We start from the raw sequence: 9,660 nt of genomic DNA, 5'->3' as shown, positions 1-9,660 counted from the left end.
CTATTCCCTGTATGCTTTAATTGAAAATGGTAAACATGCATTGATTTATAACTTAAATCGGTTATCTTTTAATAAATACCGGATAAAACGGTAAATTGTGACCTATACTAGTCATACAAAATCCTTGATAAAGCTGAATATACAATCCTATTTTCAGAGTATTATTCTCTGAATTGCAAATAATATACATATCAATTTTGGCATTCAAGACATAGTTGGCTAGACAATAAATGACCAATGACGTTGATGTGGAAGCAAATGAAGTGTACATAGCGAATGGCTTCGTATTGATAAATAAGCGGTAAAGATGAGGATATATTGGCAAACGAAAGATGCTATTGTACAAATGGCTGCACACAGTTAAAACCGCTATATATACGTGATCTCGGTTAGGGTTAAGGCACCAACCCTTATTTATTAGTCTGATATCGACCCTAATACTCTCGTATTTTCTCTGCTTTTCAGGTTTTAACGAGTTCTCTCTGGTCACAAACATACTCTGACAGTAGTAAATATACAGGTTGTTTATAACGACAACGACATCTGTGTTTTGATAATAAAGTGTTTATATTATAGACATTCAAAATCTAAAATGAATGAAGAGAAATGTTCAACAGTGATCATTTGCTGTGTCATTCCAGTCATAATCATTTGATGTCCTTGTGGTTTGTGTATGGTGATTTTGTGTGCTTGTGGAGTTTGTTTCGTTGTAATATTGGAAAGTTATTATTTTTTTTAACAGAGATAATATAATGAACCAAAATATATCAAAATATCAAGCAAGAGAAAAACTAAACATGATATTGAAGATCTGCTCACAAAATTTATCATGATATCGAAGATCCGGAAAAGGATGATGAAGAGAAACAAATATAAGCACCAATCTGAACATTCAAAACATATTCAGTTTTCGCTGAAAGTAGTGACTGCCTTTGGATAAACCACGATATATAGAATATAATGTGCAAGAACTACCAAAAACTAAATTTTGTCACTTTATAAAAAATCGAGTAATTTGATAAAAATATACAGACCATTATTCTTAGTCTGTTTCATAAAAATCTAACGAAATCCCACTAGGGGCTAGTTAGTTTATGGTGACCTTCCGGATTGACTAATAAAATTGGTTCTTGCAGAATCATGAAGATAAAGCCTAAGGAACGAAATATATTGTAAGACCTGTCGACCAAGACCATACTCGTAGTTGTACAGTAGTCATCTCTTCCTAGGAGCAAAACTTTGATAAATGTATGTAGGCATTTAGTCCGGTATACTTGCCTGTGTTATTAGGTTATTTCTTTTATGTCTATATATACATGTAATAGCCGAATAATATAGACAGGTTTGGTGAACTAATATGAACTGTAGCAAATGTCGTTTTCAGTTGATAAAGCAAAGTTTGAGAAATTGCATTTTTAACTGATGTACACGAAGTGTAAAGGTCACGTGACACGTACTGTTGTCAGAATGGAGTAAACTAACGATTTGCATTTCAATCCTATTGAATATGGATTATGTTGGAGACTTAATATTATATTTTTATGACTGTGATAAAAAACCATGTATCGTGAATGTTACATTTCCTCTACAAGATTGGCTAACTTAATAGATACGCGGAAATGACAATTTAGAGTGAAGAGAGTTTGGAATAAATTGCTGCAGTGTGCCATTAAAATGCTGAAAAATCGAGAGAAAAACTGACATTGATATTAACAATCCATTTAAAATGTAATAAACGACGAACTACCGGTGGAGCCATGATGAGCTTGGTCATTATTTATGAAAGAGATATGAAAATGAAATCTCTCTTCATTGTTGACAGGCCACAGCAGGTGATCAATACTAGTCTGATGTAAAGATCTGTAGTCTGAAATGTAATTTCGAGAAATCGCATTCTTTAAGTGAACCTTTCCCGAATCGCTCAACAAAATGATATGTTTAGTGACTTGCTATTAGGTACCTCACTAACATTTCGGTGATATATTGAAACAAATGACAAGCATTTTACTGACAAACGTTATTCACCACAAAGATGAAAGCTAAACGTCATTTTGGATATATACGAAACTGTTTTTCTTGATTTCCTAGTAATATTTGACAAATAATAGACGGTGATTTAAATGGGGTACTGGAAGTGCTTTAATTATCTTTAAAATACAATCCTGAAACACTTTTTATAGTTATTCACAGTTTATGCAGCATTAGATTTATTGCGGATAGAATGCGGTGAGGCTTTATCACAAACATATTTTTTTCTGCGTCCAACAATATCTGTGTTCATAAAAGAGAAACGAAATTTTATTTTATTTTACAAACACTTAATCATGATTTGGTTATTAAACAGATGTTCAGCATTTTTTGATCAGTGAAACGTTAATTTCTTATTGGCTGCAAAACATTTCATTACATCTTTAGATCTTAGATCAGCAAGTCAGTAACGAATGTAGGTTTGCCGAGTTTCATGAAAGTCTGTTAAGTTACTATTACAAGATATTATATTCACATGATTTGTAACTAGTAACTTTGTTAAACTGTGATATGCCTAAAAATAGCAAACCAAAATGATGCCGGGAGGTTTGAATAATTGATCGGGTGAAGATATAGTAATGCTTAAGCTTATAAATGCCGAAAATATATCTATGCGGATATTTTGATCAATCAGTTGCTTGTTCTTCGTTGTTATTTTAGAGGATTCCGCCAATTTATCCCCTCTAGATAAATCCTGCTGATACAGATGTCACTCCCCGATCCGATTCTCCAGCGATACACTAGATCCAATAATAGGTATATGACAACAGAAGAGGTTCTCCGAACACTAGCCGCGACAAAATATCCGAAGAGTCCAATCAGAAACAGACATAAGCTTACGTTTGTTTCAATAAAGGACAACAATTGTTTATCCTGTCCTTATAAGTGTAACGTTCTAAGCATTCTATAATCCAGCGCTGTCACACGGGATCCCTATTTATAAAGTAAGCACCAATACGTTTATCGTCTAATTGACAGAGAGCGTAACTCTTGACTAAGCGCGTTAGGTATTTACTGGGTTTATTTCCTATTTATAGCAATATTTTCCTAACAATGATCTTAGTAACTTACAGTGGGATACGACAATTTGTGACGTATATACAATAAGGACTTATTCTGCTTTACAGTTAGATATCTGTTTTTGTAAGTAATCGTGGTTAATGTTATGTAGGGATAGCTTAGGCTCTTATTATTTGTCTCCTTATATTTGTCAGAACATGGTATAGAACCGTGGGATCCTTTAGACAAAAGACGACTGATATTTAGTACATTTGTTTGTCTTCATTACGCTTGCATATAACACATTTACAATCGCATTGTATAACAAGACATAGCCATTGATTACAGACACACACGTTTACTATAGACATGGAAGACTCACAAAAAATTAAAGGAAGTCTATATAGCTATCTTAGAAATAAATATCTAATGTACTGAATGGTTTGAAATCATCGAATTGCATGCTTTGAATAATGAATAAAATGTATCAAAATTACGCGATTGCTTTTAAAACGTTACAAGTTATGCATAAAACATAGTTTCATTTTCCGTACTGTTTGAGCAAACACAAAGGAATCAGGTTATTTCAACATTAAACCGTCTTCTATCATTATACTGAAATATAAATATTAGTGATGAGTTAGATAAATATAAATTATAAAATGCAAACTAGCTTGTTTTGGTTTAATAAAATAATAGATTTATGATAATAGCGTATGTATTTTTAATAAAACATCATGGGAAGTAAAATCACTTTCTAGATTTCAGAGTTCAGGTCAATACCGGATAAACCCTGGACAATAATACTAACCATACATAGGTAGTATATTTTAGCAAAACGTTCAGAACGATTCATTCGAACAGTAGTAAGTAAGAAAATATCAATGCTAGAAAATACAAAACGTACCATAGTGTATTATGTGTAATAGGGATTCACGACGCTGTTTTGAGCTGTCCACGAACGAACAATGCTCATCGATTTTTCATTAAATCCTCACCGGTCCGTTAAATCAATCTATTACTGCATCTCTCCTTGTTACAATACTAATATAGCCGGTCGATTCCCAGAGGTGTGTGTGGCCATAACATAATGTGTTAACGTCCTTCCATCATCACAAGACTGTCAATCACTGACGAAGACGAGGGCATTATCTTGGGTTTTCGTTTTCTATGATGATATTATTGACGATCGTGCGATGAATACCAGAATGTGGTCAAGATGGTAATGTTATCTGTATTACTACTTTTACTGTCAATCATATGGTATATAAGACTGATGTTAACTATCACAGGGACTTGGCAAAAAATTGCGAACAAACATTGTTTACATCCCAATATATTTTTGGTAATATGCATGATATGTGTTTGCCTAAACTGTGACTATTTTAACACATAAGTAAGTAAAGATAAATTCATAATAACTATTCCATATGATGCATAACTAACCCGTTTAGCCATGTCATACGGCCATGTCATAAATATCGTAAGACACATGTGTAATAATACTATAATGACGTCACGTGTAGATTTGACGTCATGATATCTATATTACGTCGCATGAGTGTTTCAGTAGACGGAAACGTCACATCCGAGCCGGATTTCTACTATTTTATATAAAGACGAAATTTAAAAGTTTGCTTATATTTCTATTAATAAAAGTTATGTGATAAAAAGAACCTTAAGCTGGTGACTATGTGATATGAAATTTATCAAACTCGTGAAATGATCTGATATGTCACTCGCCTAAAGGCTCGTGACATATCAAATTATTGAACTTGTTTGATAAATTCCATATCACATAATCACCCATGTAAGATCCTCTATTGGTTTGCAGACCACTCCTTAAAATATTATTGCTCTGAGTGAACTTTTCCGAGTATTTCCCACTCGAATGATAAACCAGTCTCTTCTTTGTATAAATTACCTGTAATAGTAGAAAGTTCACGATCCGCTTCCGTTTCCCGTAGTAATGACAGTGTATTATGAAGGTTTGACATCGAGGATTTCAAATCCAGTCAATGCGTATGACAAAATGACATTGCGTAGCCAGAAATGGTTAAACTTGCAATTTGTCATTCTTTGCCGTATGAATAATTGTAGTATGTCCCTAAATGAACTTAGTTGTCGATAGGCGTAAAAGTCAAACAAACAAACAAAATTAATGATTAGATATAGTTTTTTATCCTTAAAAAACACCAGAAACCGGGTTATTGTGATTTTAAAATGATAGGTCATTTTCATAAATTATCTCAATCTCTGTCTTTAGAATGTTATTTTCGCTAGACATTGCCATAAAGTCAAAAGTCAAACAAGCCATTTTCCGTCCTTCTTCATATGGCAAAAAGGTCATACACACAATTGAGATGGTATAATATCGCCTTTCTGCGCCGCTCTCGGCTATACCACCGAGTTATAAAACGGAAAATTTCGGAATCTTCTACCGTCCGTCTATTCGTTAATTAAACGTTAACATCTATTACGGCAGGACTTAGTTTCATGCCGAGCTCTCGTCCTGTATATTTATATCAATTATCTTGTAGACACGGGAGGTCGTGCGGCTATCTTATCCCACTCGCGGGAATAGAACGGCTCCCTCCTCACCTGACATTCCTGTCATAAAATGTCACAGGACGAGATAAGTGTTTTACTAGACATTAGTCTGTCTGTATCAGACAGTCTAATCACGTGGCCTAGGGGGCGCTGCAGTAAGTTTTGAATATGTGTATTTTTGTAAACAAAGTAATTGACTCATACCTTCGTTAAAGTGTGAAATAACTCGTTCATGTAGGCCTCTTCTGATTGGGTAAATGAATCGTGTATATTATAGATATTTCTTCCGTTGGTCAACAATTAATCTGACCTACCAGAGTTACGTCCCTTCGTTCCTCTCTGTCGTTCGTTTACTGACAGATCAGGTGAAAAAAATGAAGTAACTCTGCTTGATTATATCAGTAATTATAAGTAAAAGGTAATCAAAGCTTTATCACATTAAAATAGTTTCTTATAAAGTTGAATTTATAAGGTGACATGTAATTAAAACGTTTTCTACTCTACCTAACTGGGAGGTTTGTAAATACAAACGTAATATTACCACTGATGAAGTGATGAGTCATGTTTATTGTATGGGCCAAAGTTTTAAGATACAAGTTTTTTTGTCTTGTTAAATGTCTCCTAAATTACTCTGTATTTAGAAACGGAATAATCATCTTTTGAAAACATATCAGTTAAAATGTACAGTGTATCAAATCAACACTATAGAGATTTGACACCAATTCGCAACAGAAATCCGATAAAATGTCAGCACAATCTTATTACAAACATATAGACTATAAAATACGGTTTACAAAGTCACGTGATCATGTGAATTTAACATTTGTCGACCTGTATAGAATAGATATATTTACATCAATTTCTATTTGGATGATATTTTTTGATTTTTTTTTTGGTGAGATTTGTGTTCATTGTTGTGGTTTATCATGGACACGTGCTATAAATAGCACATCTTATCTCCGAGCCACCACAGCATGAAAGTATGACATACAATGTTAAAAACATATCCAGCCTCGAATGTAATTACATTGATGCATGACATTTTACGGAAATTGGATGTAATTCCGCTCGCGTGATGATATATGGTTCACGCTAAAGGAAATCCCTAGGGAAATTGAGAAATTGCAAAATGGGCCCCACCCGGAAATTACTCACAAAACTACATGCTTCAATATCCCGAGTCTTAATTTACGCATGACAAACTGATTTTTCCATTTCTGTTTTTTTTTTCTTTTGTAAAATTAAATAACTACTTTGTATTCGACTTGACAGCATATGTAGCACTGAAGCTGCGGTTGTACACTATTACCTCAAATGGTGAGTTGCAATGACTCTTCTTTATAAATCACCCGATATAACGGGGTTAATACAAAGGTTAGGGTAATATTATCGTCAATTAAACTAAAAGTAGGTGATAGCTATGACGGAAAGAGCACATCACGTTAATTTTGAAAAAAAACCAAAAAAAAACCTGACGTATTTGTAGTAGTAGTTAATTTCCATATACATTGTATCTGTCGATAAATTGCCCTGTAATTGTCATCCCTCATCAACATCTCCATGAAACTGAAATAAAGTGGTGAAGGACTTTTCGTAACTGAAATACGATTTAGTCTAGTTACATCAGTTATCTGTACAGACCCCAGATGGTGATTTTTTATTGTAACTGAAATACGATTTAGTTATCTGTACAGACCCCATATGGTGATTTTTTATCGTAACTGAAATACGATTTAGTCTAGTTACATCAGTTATCTGTACAGACCCCATATATGGTGATTTTTTATCGTAACTGAAATACGATTTAGTCTAGTTACATCAGTTATCTGTACAGACCCCATATGGTGATTTTTTATTGTAACTGAAATACGATTTAGTCTAGTTACATCAGTTATCTGTACAGACCCCATATGGTGATTTTTTTATTGTAACTGAAATACGATTTAGTCTAGTTACATCAGTTATCTGTACAAACCCCATATGGTGATGTGTTATTGTAACTGAAATACGATTTAGTCTAGTGACATCAGTTATCTGATTTAGTCTAGTGACATCAGTTATCTGTACAAACCCCATATGGTGATGTGTTATTGTAACTGAAATACGATTTAGTCTAGTGACATCAGTTATCTGTACAGACCCCATATGGTGATGTGTTATTGTGACTGAAATACGATTTAGTCTAGTTACATCAGTTATCTGTACAGACCCCATATATGGTGATTTTTTATTGTAACTGAAATATGATTGGGTATAGTTACATCAGTTATGTGTACAGACACCATATATGTTGATATGTTCTTGATTCATATGCAAAGGCTTAATAAAGATAGAACAGATATTTACCTTATGGAAACATGATGGTCCAACAGAATGTTCTGCAAATGTATACCTACTGTCGATATTTTGAACAATTTTTATGTTATTCTTGTTGCCATAGGTCAACTCGAAAGGTCAACACGAAAAATATTCTATATAAGTAGGCACTTGAGATTTTCTGTCTGTCATTGATCGAGAATACCAGCAGGGGTTTCCTAGATCAAAAACGGTCAAATGCCACCCTGTGATATTTACGTAGAGTAGTCTCCGACAACATGGTGTTTTAAGCATTAGACAAAAGGACAGTTATCAGCAATGCCATTTGTAAATTCAGCATAGACTTGCACCATTAAACTCAACAGCACTGTAGATCAAAAAAGCACATATGCTTAATTTACCCTTGTGGCAGGAATATACTCTGCATGTATGTGTCATTGAAGTACATGTTTATGCTAACGTTTATCTCCACATTTGTAGAACAGCGTCTATGAATGTCGTTACAAATACGAAAAAAACGATGGCGAAAAAACCGGATTTTGATCAATTTCAATGTTTTGCACTCAATAAACACTTGACGCATTGTAATGTAATTGTATTGATTTTAACCAACAACAAACACTTTTTTCGGCAGCACTTCATTTCTGAAATATTGACAGAGTATTTGTTCCCATTAATCAGTCTTTATATTATTATAGAGTTATCTTCCCTTGCTGGTAGGTATTTACTGTTACATCATTAGTTTTTGTGTAAACACAACGTCATTTTTTCTTACACATGGGTTTTATGTAAAAACGTTTCACAAAGACTTTCTATCCCACAAGAGCATCTACCACTGTAATTTGCTAATGCAAATGTATATGGATGCTTCTGACATTACACTGCGTAGAGCGATATTCAGTTAAGATTTTTGGCACGAAGCGCTGGATCATTTTAATAAACAACGGTGCAGATCAAACATAACAACATCTCCAGGAAAAAGAACGTTATGACCAGCTTCTACTTATAAAGAAGGCGAGGATGTGCTATTTATTTGGAGAGTTGAACCTTCTAGACATCATCCTCTATTACAAGATATAAAAACGCTTTAGATATAGGTCGAACTGATTTATTTAACATTAATAAAAATAAGCAAAACATTCAATTCAATTTAATATGCAACGGAAGTTGTCATTTTTTTGTAGTATAAAATATTAAGATCAATATCAAAAATGAAATATGTTACCATTTGTAGTAACTACACTTTGTCTTTGAAATATAATACGTCATGTTCAGAAAATCAATATGATAATACAGGCCATTCGTGCCTTTTGCTCGCCATTCCTCTGCGATAACAGATCCATACTTCATGAAGTGCCTCAATTCCAGTAGAGCGTACAGCGGTTAACAATTGCCTTTTAGCTTGATTGTAACAAAGACACACATTTCAAATGACTCTTTAAAATCGAGTTCACAATATAGCATGCGTTCTCCGAAATCCTCGGACTCGCATTTTACGAGGCAATGCGATCTGAAGTTATTGCTGCGACGTAGACTGCCTGAATTTTAAATAGATCGAACGAACTACACAAAGTTGTCAAGATCTGAAGGTGGTAATTAGGCATCATTATCGGATACTGAAAAGTTGTACATGTATTTTTTCACAGCAAGAATTAAATCTGGATGAGCTTGTATATTATATTTTGTATTTAAAAACGACTTAAAGGGACAATTCACTCATGCTAATTCTTTTACATAACCAAGAAGCAAAATATGGCATCAGTGTAT

Source organism: Argopecten irradians, chromosome 13 (assembly GCF_041381155.1).
Source record: "Argopecten irradians isolate NY chromosome 13, Ai_NY, whole genome shotgun sequence".
NCBI lineage: Eukaryota > Metazoa > Mollusca > Bivalvia > Pectinida > Pectinidae > Argopecten > Argopecten irradians.
This window is presented reverse-complemented; position numbering follows the sequence as displayed.